Below are 19,638 nucleotides of genomic sequence, written 5' to 3'. Positions count from 1 at the left end.
TCCGGTTTCAATTGATTTAGAAGAAAAATAAACTAATCATACCTAGTATATCTGAACATCTCCTCTACAGGTAATTCCCAAATGTCCCTCATGGCCATACGCAGCGCAAACGCCTTCAGGCGCATGACAAGCGCATGCAAGGTACTTTCATCCTCCATTCCGTAAATAGTGCACGTACTAACAAAGGCTTGGTGATGCACGACTCTATTAACATGGAGAATCAAGCTATTGTAAGTAACCTTTCATGCAAAAATGTGAATCTTCTGAGGAACATTGGCCTTCCAGATGACATCCCAAATTTTCCTCTCCCCCAACAGAGCGTCACTATATTGCCCCTCGTCCTCTTTTTTATCCTTAAGGGTAAGCACAAGCTTGTATGCACTTTTAACTGAGAACATCCCCGTCTTTTCAAAATGCCAAGCAACAAAATCACCATCCCCATTTGACTGAATACGCAGCCTCAGTATCTCCTCCGCATCATATGGATAAAACAGATGCCTAACCAAATTTTCATCACACCTCCTATGTCCACTCAAAATCAAGCCCGAACCCCATTTGACGCTAGTCCTATTCTTTCTTGCAGTAATTTTAAGTCCAGAAGATCTTGGGAGCCAGTTATCTCTCCAGATATTAATATTAGACCCATCACACATTCTCCAAATAACTCTGGATTTAAGTAGATCCAAACCATGCAAAATACCTTGCCAAGTAAGTGGAGCCGACTATGGAAAAATAGTATCAAGAATATGACCCTGGGGATAATATTTTTCCATTATCACATTGGCACACAGAGATTCATGATTAACCACCAACCTCCAAGCCTTCTTAGCTAGGAGAGTCTGGTTAAATAATATGAGGTCCCAAAATCCCATGCCACCCTCACCTTTAGGCCTAGTCATCTTATCCCAAGCCAGCCAATTAGTCTTCCTCCTATTCTCCTCATCACCCCACCAGAAATTTGTTATAATCTACAACTCCTCACCAAGTGGTGCCTGGAATTTAAAAGTACACATGTCGTAACCGGAAGAGCTTGCAGAACAGATTTAATGAAAGTTTCCTTTGCCCCACATGAAGCATATTTCTCTATCAAATCCAATAAAATTTTGAGAGCTTTTTCCTTAGTGGATTGGAATTTACTAGCCTTCCTTCTCCCTTGTGGCACCAGAATACCAAGATATTTGTCCTCAAATCCCTCCGTAGTGATGCACGGAATTACGATAACAGCCACTTGAACCTTCATACTGCAATTCTTGCCGAACATAATAGAGCATTTATCTGGAGTAAGTAATGATGACCTGCAAGTGCACAGGGCTATTGTAGCACTTTCATGATAAGTAAAGTGTCAAACCCATAAGGAGCTGATAGGTAGGCACCACAAACCTCGCAACCACGGTGTCACTTAACGCATACTTGATGTCTACTATACAACTTTATTCTTGTAGACTCGTGTTGGGCCTCCAAGCGCTGAGTTTTGTAGGACAATATCAATTTTCTCTTAAGCGGATGACCTAAGGTTTATCAATCCATGGGAGGCGTAGGATGAAGATGGTCTCTCTCAAACAACCCTGCAACCAAATAACTAAGAGTCTCTTGTGTCCCCAACACACCAAAAACAATGGTAATATAGGTGCACTAGTTCGGCGAAGAGATGGTGATACAAGTGTAGTAATGATAGTAGATATTGATTTTTGTAATAGTAACAATAAAAAACAACAAGGTAGTAAGTAACAAAAGTGAGCACAAACGGTATTTTAATGCTTGAAAATGAGGCCGATGGTTCATACTTAGTGCAATCTCTCAACAATGCTAATATAATTGAAGCATATAACCATCCCTCAACATGTGATGAAGAATCACTCCAAAGTTCTTATCTAGCGGAGAACATAAGACAAAATTGTTTGTAGGGTACGGAACAACCTCAAAGTTATCATTTCCGAAAGATCTATCGAGCTATTCCTATAAGTGTCACAAATAGCTAAAATAACACCATGTGATACACATCAACCAACTCTAATGTCACGTAGATACTCCAATGTCACTATGAGTATCCGTGAGTTGATTATACGATATGCATCAAACAATTTCAGATTCATAATATTCAATCCAACACAAAGATCTTCAAAGAGTGCCCCAAGATTTCTATCAGAGAAACAAGGACGAAAACATGCATCAACCCCTATGCATAGATTACCCCAGCGTTACCTCGGGAATCCGCGAGTTGAATGCCAAGACATACATCAAGTGCTCTCAAATCCATAAAAGTATGCAATCCGATAACAACAAAATCTCAAAGGGAAAACTCAATTCATCACAACAAGATAGAGAGGGAAAAACACCATATGATCCAACTATATTAACAAAGCTCAAGATAAATCAAGATCGTGCGAAATCAAGAACACGAGAGAGAGAGAGAGAGAGAGAGAGAGAGAGAGAGAGAGATCAAACCCATAGCTACTAGTTAAAACCCTCAGCCCCGAGGGTGGAATACTCCCTCCTCATCATGGTGGCCGCCGAGAGGATGAAGATGGCATCCTATGATGATTTCCCCCTCTGGTAGGGTGACAAGATGGGGTCTAGATTGGTTTTTCATGGCTACAGAGGCTTGTGGCGGCGGAACTTCTGATCTAGGGTTATTTTGAGTTTTTTGTATTTATATGATTTTTAGCATGGTTGCACGGTGAGATGGGCCTTGAGGGGCCCACACCCACAAGGGCGTGCCAGAGGGGGGTGGCACACCCTGGTGCCTAGTGGGCAGTAGGGTCCCCCCTCCAGTAGTTCTTTGCTCTAATATTCTTCATTTGTTCCATAAAAATTCTCCAAAAAGTTTTGTCCAATTCCGAGTAGTTTTATTTCTGCACAAAAAACAACACCGCGGTAGTTCTGCTGAAAACAACTTCAGTCCGGGTTAGTTCCATTCAAATCATACCAAAATCATATAAAATTGTTGTAAACATGGCATGAATATGTCATAAATTATAGATACGTTGGAGACATATTAGCATCCCCAAGCTTAATTCCTACTCGTCCTCGAGTAGGTAGATGATAAAAGAAATAATTTATGAAGTGTGAATGGTAGCATAGTCCATTACTTTGATCAATGATAATTTCAATCACTTTTTCTAGCATCATAACAACAACTCTTTCTCATAAAACTCATCATGATAAAGTAGCAATTGAAAACGGAATTTTTGATGTGGAATACTACCTATCATATTCATCATATACTCTTTTCTTTTGTAACATGGACATTTGGACTTGAATGATTCAAAGCAATAGTCTATAATTTGACATGAGGACATCAATACCCAAGCATATCAACTAGCAACCATGTCTTTGAAAATATCAACACTGAAGAAAGCTATCCCTAGCCCATTATGCTCAATCATTGATCCATTCATGAAAAACACACTCAAATATTAACTATGCCCAATGCACTAGTATGATAATAGTGTTCCCGAGTTGGTGCTTTATAAGAGAAGATGGAGACTCAATAAAAATAAAAATTGCATAAAGTACATAGATAGGCCCTTCGTAGAGGGAAACAAATATTTGTAAAGCTTAAATTGATAGATAGAATTGTTTTGAGAGGCATGCTTTTCCTGTCAACGAAAACGATCGAGAATTCCCAATATCGTCCATGCTAGGTAACTCATAGGCGGTTCCCAAACATAAAATAAAGTTTATTCCCTTTTCCGCCATTCTTTCACAATCCATGGCTAACCGTATCCATAGGTGCCCTCCATACAAATACTTTCCAAGGAATTTATTATTGACAACATAAATATTTTTTTTATTTCAGGACTGGGAAACCCTATTACCTGCCACACTCTCGTGCAATGACAAGTGAATAAAGACTCATCTTGAGAATAACATATCTAGCATGGAAAGTATTGGCAACCCCCTGCCGCTTCATGAGCGGTACGGGCACACAGAAAGGAAATTCATTTTGAACATTAGAGTTGACACATACAAATTTACTTGGAACGACATGGAAATACCACATATAGGCAGGTATGGTGGACTCATTGGCACAACTTGGTTTAAGGAGTTTGGATGCACAAGCAGTATTCCCGCTTAGTACCAATGAAAGCTAGAAAATAGATTGAGAAGCGAGCAACCAAAAAATGAAAGTGATCATAAACGAGCATTAAACATAACTAACACCGAATAAATGCACCACAAGTAGGATATAACCTCATTGCATAACTGTTGACTTTCATGCTTGCATAGGGAATCACAAACCTTAACATCAATATTCTTACTAAAGCATAATTACTCACCAACATGACTCGCATATTATTATCTCTATATCGCAAAACTATTGCAAGGAGTCAAACTTATCATATCCAATGATCTACATGAAAGTTGTTATTATATCCTTCTTGAATATCCATCATATTAGGACCAATTTCATAGCTTGTGCAAATTTTCATCACTAGTATCAACTCTTAAAATAATATAAGTGAAGTATGAGAGTGTTCGACAAACTACTCCAAAAAGATATAAGTGAAGATCAAGTGAGTAGTTACGTAAATGGGTAGCTATTTGAGGACTCTCTTTCATTTAAAAACTTTTAGATTTAAGTATTTTATTAAAACAACAAGTAACAAAATGAAATTTCAAGAATTGCACAGCTCATGTGAAGAAGCAGAAACTTAGGCTCACCCGATACTAACCGATTAATTGTTGATGAAGAAAGTTGGGATGCCTATCGGGGCATCCCTGAGTTTAGATGCTTGAGACTTATTGAAATGTTATCTTGGTATTCCTTGGGCATTCCCAAGCTTGAGCTTTGTGTTTCCTTAATTCCTTTTATATCACAGTTTCCCTAAATCTTAAAAACTTCATCCACACAAAATACAACAAGAACTCGTGAGATAAGTTAGTATAAATCCATGCAAAACCTTATCATTCTCAACTGTATAAAACCATTAAAATTATTATTTGATATCTCATACTAAATGCCTCTGCATACTTAATACTCCTATCCTCAAATAGAATCATTAAACAAGCAAACATGTGCAAACAATGCAAACATAACAGCAATATGTCAAAACAAGACAATCTATAATGCATGAAGAAGTATCCATACTTATTTAGCTCAAAAAGTTCTGAAAATTTACCACACGGTATAAATTTTATCATATCTTATTGCGCAAAAAGTTTCAACATTTTATCACATTCTGACTTCCTCAAGAATTCACGCAATAGCGTGCAACTTTCTGTTTTCAAACAACAACATATAGACTTGCAAAATAAGCATGGTAAAGACTATACTTGACATTTTTATTGAAATAAAAAAAATGAAAAACATTAATATAAATAAAATCAAGCAAATCCTAATAAAATAAATGACTCTCCAAGCAAAACACATAGGATGTGACTAATAAAAATATAGCCCCAAGTAAGGTTAACGATAATATTGGAGACAAAAGAGGGGATGCGTTTCAGGGCATCCCCAAGCTTAGTTGCTTGGATATTCCTCGAATATTAACTTGGTGTGCCTTGGGAATCCCCAAGCTTAAGGTCTTGTCACTCCTTATTCTCCTCATATCAATATCTCACCCAAAACTTGAAAACTTCAATCACACAAAATTTAACAGAACTTCGTGAGATAGGTTAGTATGATAAAGAGCGAACCATTCACTTTGGTACTATGAAAGACAAGATTCATAATTGTTTCCCCATAATTCCTACTGCACCCTATAATTTCCATAATTAATATCACTTAATATAAGCTATGGGAACACTAAAAGAAGCAAACTATGTATTGAAGACAGAATCTGTCAAAAACAGAACATCATGTATTGATCTGAACAATGACCATAGTTCTGCAACTCTTAAAATTGTGAAACATTAGGACATCACTAGTAGACTGCCCGTGCGTTGCCACGGGCCAACGAATAAATTTGTAAACAATGCTCAAGTTACCCTTCCCAAACGAAGACATTGCACGCAATGTTCAACCAAAACACAAATGCAAGTATCTTCTCTCTATTCCAACAAACGCCATGCACCCCATCTAGCCTCTCTTTTCTGTTGAACTTCTCCCTAGCACTCTTTGTTCATACATCAACCATCCTCTCAGTCTACTGCCCCTTGATTCTTTATGTGGCTTCTATGTCATTGTTTTGTTGTCTCGCTCTACTACATATGTTAAAAGTATGGCATATACAAGGATCCTCACCTTAGTAGAAATAGTAAGAAAATGTGGCATATGAACATGAAAACATTCTTTCCACCACAAGTTCATTCACAAACTAATAATGTTTTGTTTATCTCTGGGATCTGCTTCCATCTCCACCTAAGATGCATATCTTCGTCACTTTATCTCACTAATACGTTTTTTCCTACCGACCTCAAATATACATACAAGAATCACACTACAAGGTTGCGTCATTGTCATTCCATCTCTTTTTTCACTTCGGCACTTTTGGTCATTGCAACACCAGCGTGCGCCGTCTTCACACTGCTCCAAATCTGCCCATGTTTTCATCCGGCTCCAAATACGCCCATTTTTTTCTCTAAGTCAGCCATGTCGTATGACATTTGTACTTTCAGCCTCATAGTTTCATTGTTTGGAATGAGGAGGGATTTCATAGTTCACTTCTCTGAAAGAGAACACAACACATATTGATACAGATTAGTGATGAACAAAAAATTGCTTCCATAGATGTAAATTACTTCTGTACGAAAATATATTTTGTTTCAAATGTTGACACTCCTTGCTTTTCTTTGATAGAAAGACACTCCCTGCTTTTGGAAGGTTTTTTCACTTCCTTTTTTTGGATGGTCGTCTACATTAATTAGTTCTCGACTTGAACATGAATTGAGTGGTGTTTTGAAATTTTAATGATTTACCATAAAGTTGTGATGCTGCGGCCGTCACGCGTGACAACATGGGGTGTTTGTGGCGGTGGTGGGCTCTAAGTGACTTGGTGATGGTGTCGCGGCAAGAGGACTGAGCAAGCAGAGACCTGCACCCGCAGCAACATGGGAACTGAAGCCATAAAAGAATTTGTAAACTGTAGTAAGTAGAGTAGTAGACAAATTACCATTGGTCTTGTTATGCAAGCATGAGATGATGGATTTTGCATAGATTGTATGTTGTCTGAAGCTAACTCTTCAAATAGAAACTATATACTTTCACATGAACCTGCTTGTTCTGGTCCTCGGGTTAATAGAAATCTGAGAAGTGGTCAGCAGCAATCGACAATTCTGAGCGAATAACCATTATTGGCTGCACAAGCACCTGCTCACACCAATTGGAATTTAGAAGCTTGCATTCATAGGCATCTATTTACTGGGCTAGTTCATGATTGCTTCATACAGTTACTTTTAGGTGGACATCAGAATTTTAACATTGATGATTTGGTCCATACGAGTAAAAATAGGTGGTAGTGTATCATGTTCATACCTGGATGCTCTCGTAACTAAGATACATAGATAGGCAAGTCTGTATGGCGTACCTCAAGCCTGTATCACATTCGGACCTCCATGGACAACCTCGAGGGATGGCGGCCCACGGGTGCAGCTGCGGATCTGGGCGCTGCCTCCCCTTGCCACCGGATCCCTTCCATTCCTTCCCTCTCTTGGGAGAGGGAGAGAAGGTGAGGGGGAGGAGGAGGCCGCCGGCGGTGTCGCCATGGCTGGGCAGGGCTCCTCGCGCCTGCCTGCTAGGTCGCCATGGCATCGGGTGGGATAGGGTTTCGCCGAGCTGCTGGAGAGACGGGTTGACGGAGAGGGTGGGGTAGAGGGAGGTCGCCGGCGTGGATGGGGGGGAGGAGGCCGTCGGCGAGGCTTGTCACCGGGGAAGATGGGATTGGCGGTGGCGGTGGCGTTCAGTCCCCAGGAAACAGATTGAGAGAGGAGTCGAGGGGGCCTCGTTCCTCTGATTTCGTTTTGTGGGACGGAGCTCAGTTGGTTTTGGTTGGTTTTTTGGAACCGTGAGGTGGGAGGGAGGACGAAAAAAAACATGCTAGGTGGGACGAAAATTAAGCGATGGAGACTACCAACTGAGACATTAACAAAGGCCTTTTAATTTTTTGATTATGCATTTTGGCATTTGTGCTCAAAATCAATGTCTTCTCATGCTAGACCCTGTATTCTATTTCCCCTTGTCATTTCCAGGTTCACACAAAACTCTTCACAAAAAAAGGTAGAGATATCCATCTGTCGAACCAACATCACCTTGATTCAGAGGAGATCCATTGTCTCCTTAGAGCATCTCCAGCCGTGCCCCCAACAGGCCCCCCAGGCGACTTTTTCGGCGCCGGCGCCAAAAAACGGCCCAGTCGCGCCCCCAGGACGACGAAAAGCGCCGGCTCGGCCCTTTTTTCACCTGACGGCCGCAGGCCGAACCCGGCGCGCTGGGGGCGCTTGGGGGCTCTGGCGCAAGGGAAAAGCGCGGCTGGCCCACGCCGTCAGGTGAAAAGTCAAGATTTTCTTCCCCGACCGCCTCCCACCCCCCGCGCTCTCGGCAGCAACTAGGTATATCCCGGTGCCGCCCCACTGCCCTTCACCAGTAGATAGCCATTCCCCGCCGGAAAAATAGCATAGGTTCGCCACGAAAGCCCCTCCGACACCAGCTGGGCATTTCGGCCGCCATTTCCGGCCGCGGAGGGGCAGTTTAGCGGCGGGTGCACGCCCACCGCGCGCAAGGTGTTCGGCGATTTGCCTTCCTCGGCGATGGACTCGGATGACGAGGAAGTGCTCGCCGCGCTGCTGGAGGAGGAAGCCGAGGCCGACGTCCAGGAAGAAGAGCATCTCATGGTGCTCGCCGCCCTCGCCCAGGTGCTGGCGAGCAATGAAAAGCTGCGGCGAGGTAGCTCGGCGCCGGGGCGGGTGAAAGCAAAGAACCGGCATCGTCTCGAAGGCTACTGCATGCTCTACTCCGACTACTTTGCCGATGCTCCATTTCACGGCGACAGAACATTTCGGCACCGTTATCGGATGAACAGAAAGCTTTTCCTCTGGATTGTGAATTCCATCCGGGAGTTCAACAACTACTTCAAATGCAAGATGGATTGCACCGGTACACTTGGATTCACCTCCATCCAGAAATGCACGACAGCAATGAGGATGCTTGCATACGGAACTCCCGGTGACTCACTCGACGACTATGGGCGCATGGCCGAGTCCACCATCCTAGAGTGTTTCTACAAGTTATGTCGGGCAGTGGTGGCAGTGTTTAGACCACAATACTTGAGAACACCCAATGCGGAAGACACTGCTCGGTTCCTGGCACAGAATGCAGCAAGAGGATTTCCTGGGATGCTTGGAAGCATCGACTGCATGCATTGGAAATGGAAGAATTTCCCATTTGCTTGACAGGGGATGTACAAAGGCGCCAAAGGTGGTTGCAGTGTGGTACTTGAGGCGGTGGCCACACAGGACCTCTGGATTTGGCACTCCTTCTTTGGTATGCCAGGAACTCACAATGACATCAACGTGCTGCAGTGCTCTCCTGTCTTTGCCAAGCTTGTTGAAGGTCATTCTCCTCCGGTGAACTTCGAGATCAATGGGCGGCAGTACAACAAGGGGTATTATCTAGCTGATGGCATCTATCCGAGATGGTCGACATTTGTCAAGACCATCAAAAACCATGTGCCTGGAGGCAAGAACGCCTAGTTTGCAAAGATTCAGGAGGCTTGCAGGAAGGATGTCGAGCGGGCATTTGGTGTGCTCCAATCTCGATTTGCTGTTGTCCGGTACCCCGCTCAGACCTGGTTGAAAGATCAAATGTGGGAGATCATGACCTGCAGTGTCATCTTGCACAACATGATCATTGAGAGCGAGCAGGAAGAGCCAGTGTTTGACACTGAACCATACCACCGCCAGGGTCCTCTTGCCCAAGTTGATCACCAGCTACCGGCAACCTGGATTGCCTACCTCAATATGCGTCAGGAGATCCGAGACCCACAGGTGCATCATCAACTACAGCAATATCTGATAGAGCACCTATGGAGGCTCAAGGGCGACACCGGGCGCGACTTGTGATGAAATATGAGTTTTTATTTGTTGAACTATATAATTTGTATTGAACTATTTGTTGTTGTACTATTTTGTTGAAGTATTTGAAATTTCTGTGATGGAAAATGTGATAAAAAAATATTTATGTTGATAATTGAACGCCGAGCCACGGCGAACCACGCCGAATATGGGCCTATTCTCGCCCATATGGGTCTTTTTCGCCGAAATGGGGCTTCAAAAGTGGGCCAAAATTGGCGACTGGGGGCGAGCTGGGGGCAACGACTGGGCGCAAAACCGTCCCCAGCGCCGAAAGAATCGCCGGCTCGCCCCCAGGAGGTGATTTTTATGCGCCCTGGGGGGCCGAACGGCTGGAGATGCTCTTAGGGATGAGTCGATTTTTCTCCCCACCAAAAGTGTGCTTCAATTCACTCATACTACCACTTCCGGTACTGTGCACCGACTTGCATAAACTTCCATTACTGAAATAGTACTATTCAGCTATCTTACTATACGACTTCAATAATCAGTAACAATTTCCAATCGAAGTTCCCAGTTTAAAAATTAGTGTGGTCTACTTCATCATGCTCTCGCTATAGATACACATACAGGAAATTTTGCAACAATAAACAACAAGATGATTTTTAGCTCACCTTCTCGTTCCATGGTCGCTTTATCGTGAGATCATCGAAAGTGAAATTAGCCTACAAAAATGACATTACATGTTGAACACACGACAAAAACACAAGTTGAACGCATCAGCTTTTGAGATCCTTGGCAGATGCCATTAGGTTGAGAAATATGATGTTATGAACAAGGCATGAAGTGAATTGTGTGTTAGCCCACATTTGCAGGAAGGCTCAAGGATGAGTTTTTGCCTTTAGTAAACAGGGAGTTGTTCATGTAGAAGTTGTAGGAATAAACTTTAGCATTAGTTACTGAATAGCAAACAAAATTGTGTAATGTACTGCAAACTTTCGTGCGCCGCCTCTCTGCCACACCTTCCTCTTGACCTCCCCAACCCGCCGTTGCTGGCCGCCGCCTGGCCATCCCTCTGAGCCCCGCCGCACCAATGGAGAACTTGAAAAACAATTTCCCATTAAGACATGAAATGCCTCAGAAATGATTAAAAGACATGCTACTCATCTTTATAGCAAGTTTTTACGTAGACCATCATTTTTAGTTTTTAACATGGTCACACTAAGTATTTTGTTCATCTGACACCATTATGGTAATCACCATGCAAATTATCTCTAACAAAATAAGATGAGCTTCTACATGCACTTGCATGCGACCCATCATGATATTAACATGACTTTTCACATGGCATATGATGCCTGATATATATTAAACATTAGAATGCCACCAGCATACTAAATTTCAAAAGTTACATACAGCTGATTTCTCATTTTTTTTTCTTAGGATAACATTCTTCTAAAGATCCAAGAAAAGTACACAACTATCAAGAACCATGATTAATGTATGATCTCACACAGTGCTTACCTAGGAAATGCAAAGGTTAGATAGCAAAGAAACATAAATTCAGAGTCTTAGGCTGGTATCATGAACTATTTTCACTTATACCAAGACATCAAACATATATGTACGTATATGATTTACATTTAGGAGGACATTGACAACCCAGGCACCCGCCCATTTGCTGCCAAAATATATGCATGGCACAAACAAAACTCAGGTGCCGAAATATGATGGTGTAACAGCTGACCAAATCTTGGTAATCTTAATACCTTCAGGAAAAAGCCATCTATTGGGTTTCCTCGAAGACCCCTAGCAACATCTGTAGCCATCTATTGAGTTTCCTCGAGGACCCCTAGCAAGAATCAGTGCATGATTGTTGGCCACTAAAAAATTAGGTACCCAACATTCAAGTAGAGACTGAAAAGTATCAAAACACCCAGCAGAAGACATGCAACCTTCACCCGCGAGGGCACCTTGCGTGCTAGCTAGACTTACTTCAGAAAAGGTAATGGTTTCAAGAATCGAGTGAACGGATCGTCCAAGGCTGAGAGCATTCTTTTTGCTGCGGCATCTGAAATAAAATGTGGGACAAGAAAATTTGATAAGATGGCATAAGAACTGTAAAAACACGACATCTCTCAGTTCTGTACGGATTAATGCTTTATACTATATCTAAGTGGTTCATTATGTTTCTAATAGAATTCAGATTCAACCAATGCAAATACAACACATATAACTGCATTTGATCCAATTATCAAATTCAATCGTATTTTCTAAAATATGAAGACTTGCAAAAGTGTGAGCCGTTGAGGCAGCTGATAGATTATATGATTCATTATTGGAAAATTTTGGTGAGTTTTTGTATGAATCACTGTGATTCTACCTACCTTTCTATTAGTAATGTAATTTCCACGATCCGTTGAACTCACACCTCATGTAGACATTAGGGTCGAGGAACATGTAGAAACAAAATCCCACAACAACAATACAATCATGTGCCTTTTTAATTCCTACAACAACTATCCGATTTGCAAGAGAATAGTTTCTCCTCAGCACACAACTCCTGCATAATAAGAGAAACATATTTATCAATCTTGAAGTCGATGACCTGAAGCAAATTAGTGGCAGTAGTGTCAATGAGCTTCGATCAAGGAATATATTTCTATGTACTTGAAGCAAAAAATACATAAATTCAGTATAAGGAGTTTACCTATCACATCATTAATTCCTCAACTTCTTTGGCCAACAAGTGTTGTGAGGTGAATTGTTTTAAGAATCTGGTGCCATAGATAACCGTTAATGACCAACAGTCTGCTGCAAAAACAACCAACAAAATTTTCAGATCATACTTTTATATAGAAATTACTAAGTGGACTATTACTGTACTACAGTGTATTGTGAACAAGCGTTCAGATCATTTTACCTTTAAGGCTGATGTAATCTGCTCTAATCCACTGTACACTCTGATAGTTTTGAATATAGTTCAGGTAAGCGTAAGCCCGCCGTAGTTCTCTATCAAGCAAAAACCAGTGTATTGGCAATGGAATATTAAGAAAACTGTAAAGTAAAACATGCGGCACTGAAGAAATCAATCTTTAAGAAAAAATAGTACCTTAGTCAACACAGCTATCACTGAAAAGTAGTTCCCAAGTATAAGTGATGGCCAAACATCATTTATTTCCAGCGGGCCATCGTATTGACAAGTAGCGGAAATATAAATCAAGTCATTGCTGACTCTTTATGGAGAAAATATCATATATAGCCTGCACATATGGATTTGGAGTGTCCCATATTAAGTGCAAGTGCCATTTTCTGAAGGACACTTTGAAGAATAGAAGATTTCAATACTATGGGAATATTGTATTGCATAACTGGTCATTTAATTATTCAGAAATCCATAATTCTAGAAGCACAACAGATCAACATTTCATATGAGGATTTGACATGTATAGTCTTTACACCCTTTCCCTGGGTACATGTGACACCAAAACCTCCGTTACTTGTTAAGCACCTCAAAGGAGTTGACTGAACCTGCAAACGAAATAGTATGAATTTTACAGTATACTTCTATATTACCACATGGAGGTAGAAGTGCAGTTTTTTATTTAGTTATGTACGAATTTAGCGAAGCTTACAACTGATCCAGTTCAATCAAGTTGCCATTTGCAACTAAAGTATAGAGGCTATAGAAAATACATCTGTAGCTTGTAATTCTCAGGAAGTGCTTAAAGATGCAATATCAAAATTTAATCTAATGAGTGCGCTGATCCCTAAACATGAAAAGGACAAGAATAGAAGGCCATGACATGCATATTTGTCTACATCAAACTGCTATTGCATAGATATATATGAAACAACAACTTCATACCAATGAACTAAAAGAGAAATCTCTTCAAATAGGCTGTGGACAACGTGAGTAAATATAGTCCATTATATCTACTAAAATCCAAATGGAGGGAATGGCTGGTGAGCTTGCAGACAGATATAGGCAACATGAATAAATATAGTCCATTGTATCTAGGATCCTAAATCTTTTTTTAGTTGGCCAACACAAACAATCTGAAAAGTCAACAGAAAAAATGCAAATAGGAAAAAAAGTGCAAACCTTACACGGTGAATGGATTGTGTACCCAGCGACCCAGCCACAAACATTGACGCAGATGAACCTCGTCCAAAATCTTGTACATTGTTCTAAAATTCTCAGGAAGTGCTTAAAGATGCAATATCAAAATTTAATCTAATGAGTGCGCTGATCTCTAAACATGAAAAGGACAAGAATAGAAGGCCATGACATGCATATTTGTCTACATCAAACTGCTATTGCATAGATATATATGAAACAACAACTTCATACCAATGAACTAAAAGAGAAATCTCTTCAAATAGGCTGTGGACAACGTGAGTAAATATAGTCCATTATATCTACTAAAATCCAAATGGAGGGAATGGCTGGTGAGCTTGCAGACAGATATAGGCAACATGAATAAATATAGTCCATTGTATCTAGGATCCTAAATCTTTTTTTAGTTGGCCAACACAAACAATCTGAAAAGTCAACAGAAAAAATGCAAATAGGAAAAAAAGTGCAAACCTTACACGGTGAATGGATTGTGTACCCAGCGACCCAGCCACAAACATTGACGCAGATGAACCTCGTCCAAAATCTTGTACATTGTTCTAAAATTCTCAGGAAGTGCTTAAAGATGCAATATCAAAATTTAATCTAATGAGTGCGCTGATCTCTGAACATGAAAAGGACAAGAATAGAAGGCCATGACATGCATATTTGTCTACATCAAACTGCTATTGCATAGATATATATGAAACAACAACTTCATACCAATGAACTAAAAGAGAAATCTCTTCAATTAGGTTGTCGACAACGTAAGTAAATATAGTCCATTATATGTACTAAAATCCAAATGGAGGGAATGGCTGGTGAGCTTGCAGACAGATATAGGCAACATGAATAAATATAGTCCATTGTATCTAGGATCCTAAATCTTTTTTTAGTTGGCCAACACAAACAATCTGAAAAGTCAACAGAAAAAATGCAAATAGAAAAAAAGTGCAAACCTTACACGGTGAATGGATTGTGTACCCAGCGACCCAGCCACAAACATCGACGCAGATGAACCTCGTCCAAAGTCTTGTACATTGTTCTAAAAACGTCTTGTACATTATCCGACCGTACCATCATGATTGGAACACCCATGCATCAATGAAACGCCAGCCGGCGAGCCTCCTATCCCCCGCTGAGTCGATTGAATCATCAGCATGATCCAGCATGGAACCGCCGTGCCCGTTGCATTCATTATATCCGTAGCCACGCACGGGATCTTAACAGATGTATGTATCGTGGTTAATGGATGTATCAACATGCAAATTCACATAATGAAGGCGGATGGAAACATGTGTCTGCGTGCAAGTACCTAGCGTCGCTCTGACTGGGATTAATGGCTGTATCAACATGCAAATTCACATACCTAGCTCTCTGTGACTGGGGTTTGAACCGCCTTGCCCTGGGGTATGAACCGCCCTGGCATGGGGATTGGCACAGACATCCAGGTCCGGAATGAAGGTGGCGGCGACACCTCTCGGACCTCGACGGCGGCGGCCCCTCTCGGACCTCGACGGCGGCGGCTGTGGACCTCGGCGGCGGTGATTGTGGACCACGACGGCGGAGACCTAGAGCACCGATGTCTACTACACAACCTTCTTCTTGCAGACGTTGTTGGGCCTGCAAGTGCACAGGTTTGTAGGACAGTAGCAAATTTCCCTCAAGTGGATGACCTAAGGTTTATCAATCCGTAGGAGGCGTAGGATGAAGATGGTCTCTCTCAAGCAACCCTGCAACCAAATAACAAATAGTCTCTTGTGTCCCCAACACACCCAATACAATGGTAAATTGTATAGGTGCACTAGTTCGGCGAAGGGATGAAGATACAAGTGCAAAATAGATGGTAGATAAAGGTAATTGTAATCTGAAATTGTAAAAACAGCAAGGTAACAAGTGGTAAAAGTGAGCGTAAACGGTATTGCAATGATAGGAAACAAGGGCTAGGGTTCATACTTTCACTAGTGCAAATTCTCTCAACAATAGTAATATAGATAGATCATATAACAAGCCCTCAACATGCAACAAAGAGTCACTCCAAATCCACTAATAGCGAAGAACAAACATAGAGATTATGGTAGGGTACGAAACCACCTCAAGTTATTCTTTCGGATCGATCTATAAAAGAGTTCGTACTAGAATAACACCTTAAGACACAAATCAACCAAAACCCTAATGTCACCTAGATACTCCATTGTCACCTCAAGTATCCGTGGGCATGATTAAACGATATGCATCACACAATCTCAGATTCATCCAACCAACATAAAAGTACTTCAAAGAGTGCCCCAAAGCTACTACCGGAGAGTCAAGAACGTGTGCCAACCCCTATGCATAGGTTCCCAATGTCACGAAATCTGCAAGTTGATCACCAAAACATACATCAAGTGGATCGCAAGACATACATCAAGTGTTCTCATAAAAGACTCAATCCAATAAGATAACTTCAAAGGGGAAACTCAATTCATCACAAGAGAGTAGAGGGGGAGAAACATCATAAGATCCAACTACAATAGCAAATCTCGGGATACATCAAGATCGTGCCATAGAGGGAACACGAGAGAGAACACGAGAGAGAGAGAGATCAAACACATAGCTACTGGTACATACCCCCAGCCCCGAGGGTGAACTACTCCCTCCTCGTCATGGATAGCGTCGGGATGATGAAGATGGCCACCGGTGATGGGATCCCCCTCCGGCAGGGTGCCGGAATGGGCTCCCAAGAGGTTTTTGGTGGCTACAGAGGCTTGCGGCGGCGTAACTCCCGATCTATCTTCTGTTATGGAAGTTTTAGGGTACGTGAGTATATATGGGTGCAGGGGGTACGTCGGTGGACCTCCGGGGTGCTCAAGAGGCAGGGGGCACGCCCTAGGGGGGTGGGCGCGCCCCCCAGCCCCGTGGGCAGCCCGGGACTCCCCTAACATGCACTCCAAGTCCATCAGGTGGGTTTCCTTCCAAAATTAACTTCTCCAGTTGATTTCGTTCCGGTTTGGCTCCGTCTGATATTCCTTTTCCTCGAAACACTGAATTAGGCATAAAACAGCAAATCTGGGCTGGGCCTCCGGTTAATGGGTTAGTCCCAAAAATAATATAAAAGTGGATAATAAAGCCTAATATTGCCTCAAACAGTAGATAAAGTAGCATGGAGCAATCAAAAATTATAGATACGTTGGAGACGTATCAAGCATCCCCAAGCTTAATTCCTGCTCGTCCTCGAGTAGGTAAATGATAAAAAAGAATTTTTGATGCGGAGTGATACTTTGGCATAATTTCAATGTAAATCTTCTTAATTGTAGCATGAATATTCAGATCCGAAAGATTCAAGACAAAAGTTCATATTGACATAAAAATAATAATACTTCAAGCATACTAACTAAGCAATTATGTCTTCTCAAAATAACATGGCCAAAGAAAGTTATCCCTACAAAATCATATAGTCTGGCTATGCTCCATCTTCATCACACAAAATATTTAATCATGCACAACCCCGATGACGAGCCAAGCAATTTGTTTCATACTTTAGTAATCTCAAACTTTTTCAACTTTCACGCAATACATGAGCGTGAGCCATGGACATAGCACTATAGGTGGAATAGAATGGTGGTTGTGGAGAAGACAAAAAGGAGAAGATAGTCTCACATCAACTAGGCATATCAACGGGCTATGGAGATGCCCATTAATAGATATCAATGTGAGTGAGTAGGGATTGCCATGCAATGGATGCACTAGAGCTATAAGTATATGAAAGCTCAACAAAAGAAACTCAATGGGTGTGCATCCAACTTGCTTGCTCATGAAGACCTAGGGCACTTTTGAGGAAGCCCATCATTGGAATATACAAGCCAAGTTCTATAATGAAAAATTCCCACTAGTATATGAAAGTGACAACATATGAGACTCTCTATCATGAAGATCATGCTGCTACTTTGAAGCACAAGTGTGGTAAAAGGATAGTAGCATTGTCCCTTCTCTTTTTTTTTCTCATTTTTTTATTTGGGCCTTTTCTTTTTTTCTTTTTTTTTCTGGCCTCCTTTTTTTATATATTTTGTCCGGAGTCTTATCCCGACTTATGGGGGAATCATCGCCTCCATCATCCTTTCCTCACTGGGACAATGCTCTAATAATGATGATCATCACACTTTTATTTTTCTTACAACTCAACAATTACAACTCGATACTTAGAACAAAATATGACTCTATATGAATGCCTCCGGTGGTGTACCGGGATATGCAATGAATCAAGAGCGACATGTATGAAAATTATGAAGGTGGCCTTGCCACAAATACAATGTCAACTACATGTTCATGCAAAAAGCAATATGACAAAAGTAATGTGTGCCATATGAACGGAACGATGGAAAGTTACATGGCAATATATCTCGGAATGGCTATGGAAATGCCATGATAGGTAGGTATGGTAGCTGTTTTGAGGAAGGTATATGGTGGGTGTATGATACCAGCGAAAAGTGCTCGATATTAGAGAGGCTAGCAATGGTGGAAGGGTGAGAGTGCGTATAATCCATGGACTCAACATTAATCAAAAGAACTCATGCACTTGTTGCAAAAATTTAGAAGTCATAAAAAACCAAAGCATTACACGCATACTCCTAGGGGGATAGATTGGTAGGAAAAGACCACCGCTCGTCCCCGACTGCCACTCATAAGGAAGACAATCAATAAATAAAATTGTGCTCCGACTTCATCACAAAGAGGTTCACCATACGTGCATGCTACGGGAATCACAAACTTCAACACAAGCATTCTTTGAATTCATAATCACCCCAACTAGCATTGATTTGATATTATCACCTCCATATCTCAAAACAATTATCAAGCATCAAACTTATCTTAGTATTCAACTCACTCAAAAGAAAGTTTCACATATCTTGAATACCAAGTATATTAATATTAAGCAAATTACCATGCTATTTAAGACTCTCAAAATAATCTAAGTGAAGCATGAGAGATCAATAGTTTCTTTAAAACAAATCCACCACCGTGCTCTAAAAGACATAAGTGAAGTACTAGAGCAAAATTATCACGCTCAAAAGATATAAGTGAAGCACTATAAGCAATAACAAAAACTACTCCGGAAGATATAAGTGAAGATCAATGAGTAGTCAAATAATTATGCAACTATGTGAAGACTCTCCCATTTAATAATTTCAGATCTTGATATCTTATTCAAGCAGCAAGCAAAACAAAATAAAAATAACACTGCAAGGATAGCACAACTCATGTGAAGAAGCAAAAACTTAGGCTCAACCGATACTAACCGATAGTTGTTGAAGAAGAAAGGTGGGATGCCTACCGGGGCATCCCCAAGCTTAGATGCTTGAGACTTCTTGAAATATTATCTTGGGGTGCCTTGGTCATCCCCAAGATTAAAACTTTGTGTCTCCTTAATTCCTCTCATATCATGGTTTCTCTTTTTATCAAAAGCTTCATTCACAACAAACTCAACAAGAACTCGTGAGATAGGTTAGTATAAACCAATGCAAAACCTTATCATATTCTACTGTAACAAATCACTAAAATTATTATCCAACATTGAATACTAAATGCCTCTGTAT

General features: G+C 41.1%; 2 long non-coding RNA genes across 3 annotated transcripts; both read right to left on the bottom strand.

The window, feature by feature from the left end:
* Positions 1-6,198: 6,198 nt before the first annotated feature.
* On the bottom strand, positions 6,199-7,391 carry LOC119368614. Its single transcript, XR_005176693.1, has 3 exons — positions 7,056-7,391; positions 6,862-6,977; positions 6,199-6,611 (listed from the first exon to the last, which is right to left on the bottom strand). It is a non-coding gene; the product is annotated as an uncharacterized LOC119368614 (long non-coding RNA).
* A 3,162-nt stretch (positions 7,392-10,553) lies between these two features.
* Positions 10,554-14,458, bottom strand: LOC119368613. 2 transcript variants are annotated; one of them, XR_005176692.1, is made up of 8 exons: positions 14,054-14,458; positions 13,061-13,479; positions 12,872-12,960; positions 12,659-12,762; positions 12,336-12,511; positions 11,944-12,019; positions 11,718-11,800; positions 10,554-11,049 (listed from the first exon to the last, which is right to left on the bottom strand). It is a non-coding gene; the product is annotated as an uncharacterized LOC119368613 (long non-coding RNA). The 2 variants fall into 2 exon arrangements; XR_005176691.1 differs by lacking the exons at positions 10,554-11,049; positions 11,718-11,800 and having other exon boundaries at positions 11,843-12,019; positions 12,659-12,759.
* Between the last annotated feature and the right edge of the window lie 5,180 nt (positions 14,459-19,638).

The sequence above is a fragment of the Triticum dicoccoides genome, chromosome 2B, assembly GCF_002162155.2.
Source record: "Triticum dicoccoides isolate Atlit2015 ecotype Zavitan chromosome 2B, WEW_v2.0, whole genome shotgun sequence".
Taxonomy (NCBI): domain Eukaryota; kingdom Viridiplantae; phylum Streptophyta; class Magnoliopsida; order Poales; family Poaceae; genus Triticum; species Triticum dicoccoides.
Note: the sequence above shows the minus strand (reverse complement) of the source record. Positions and strands in the feature narration are given on the sequence as shown.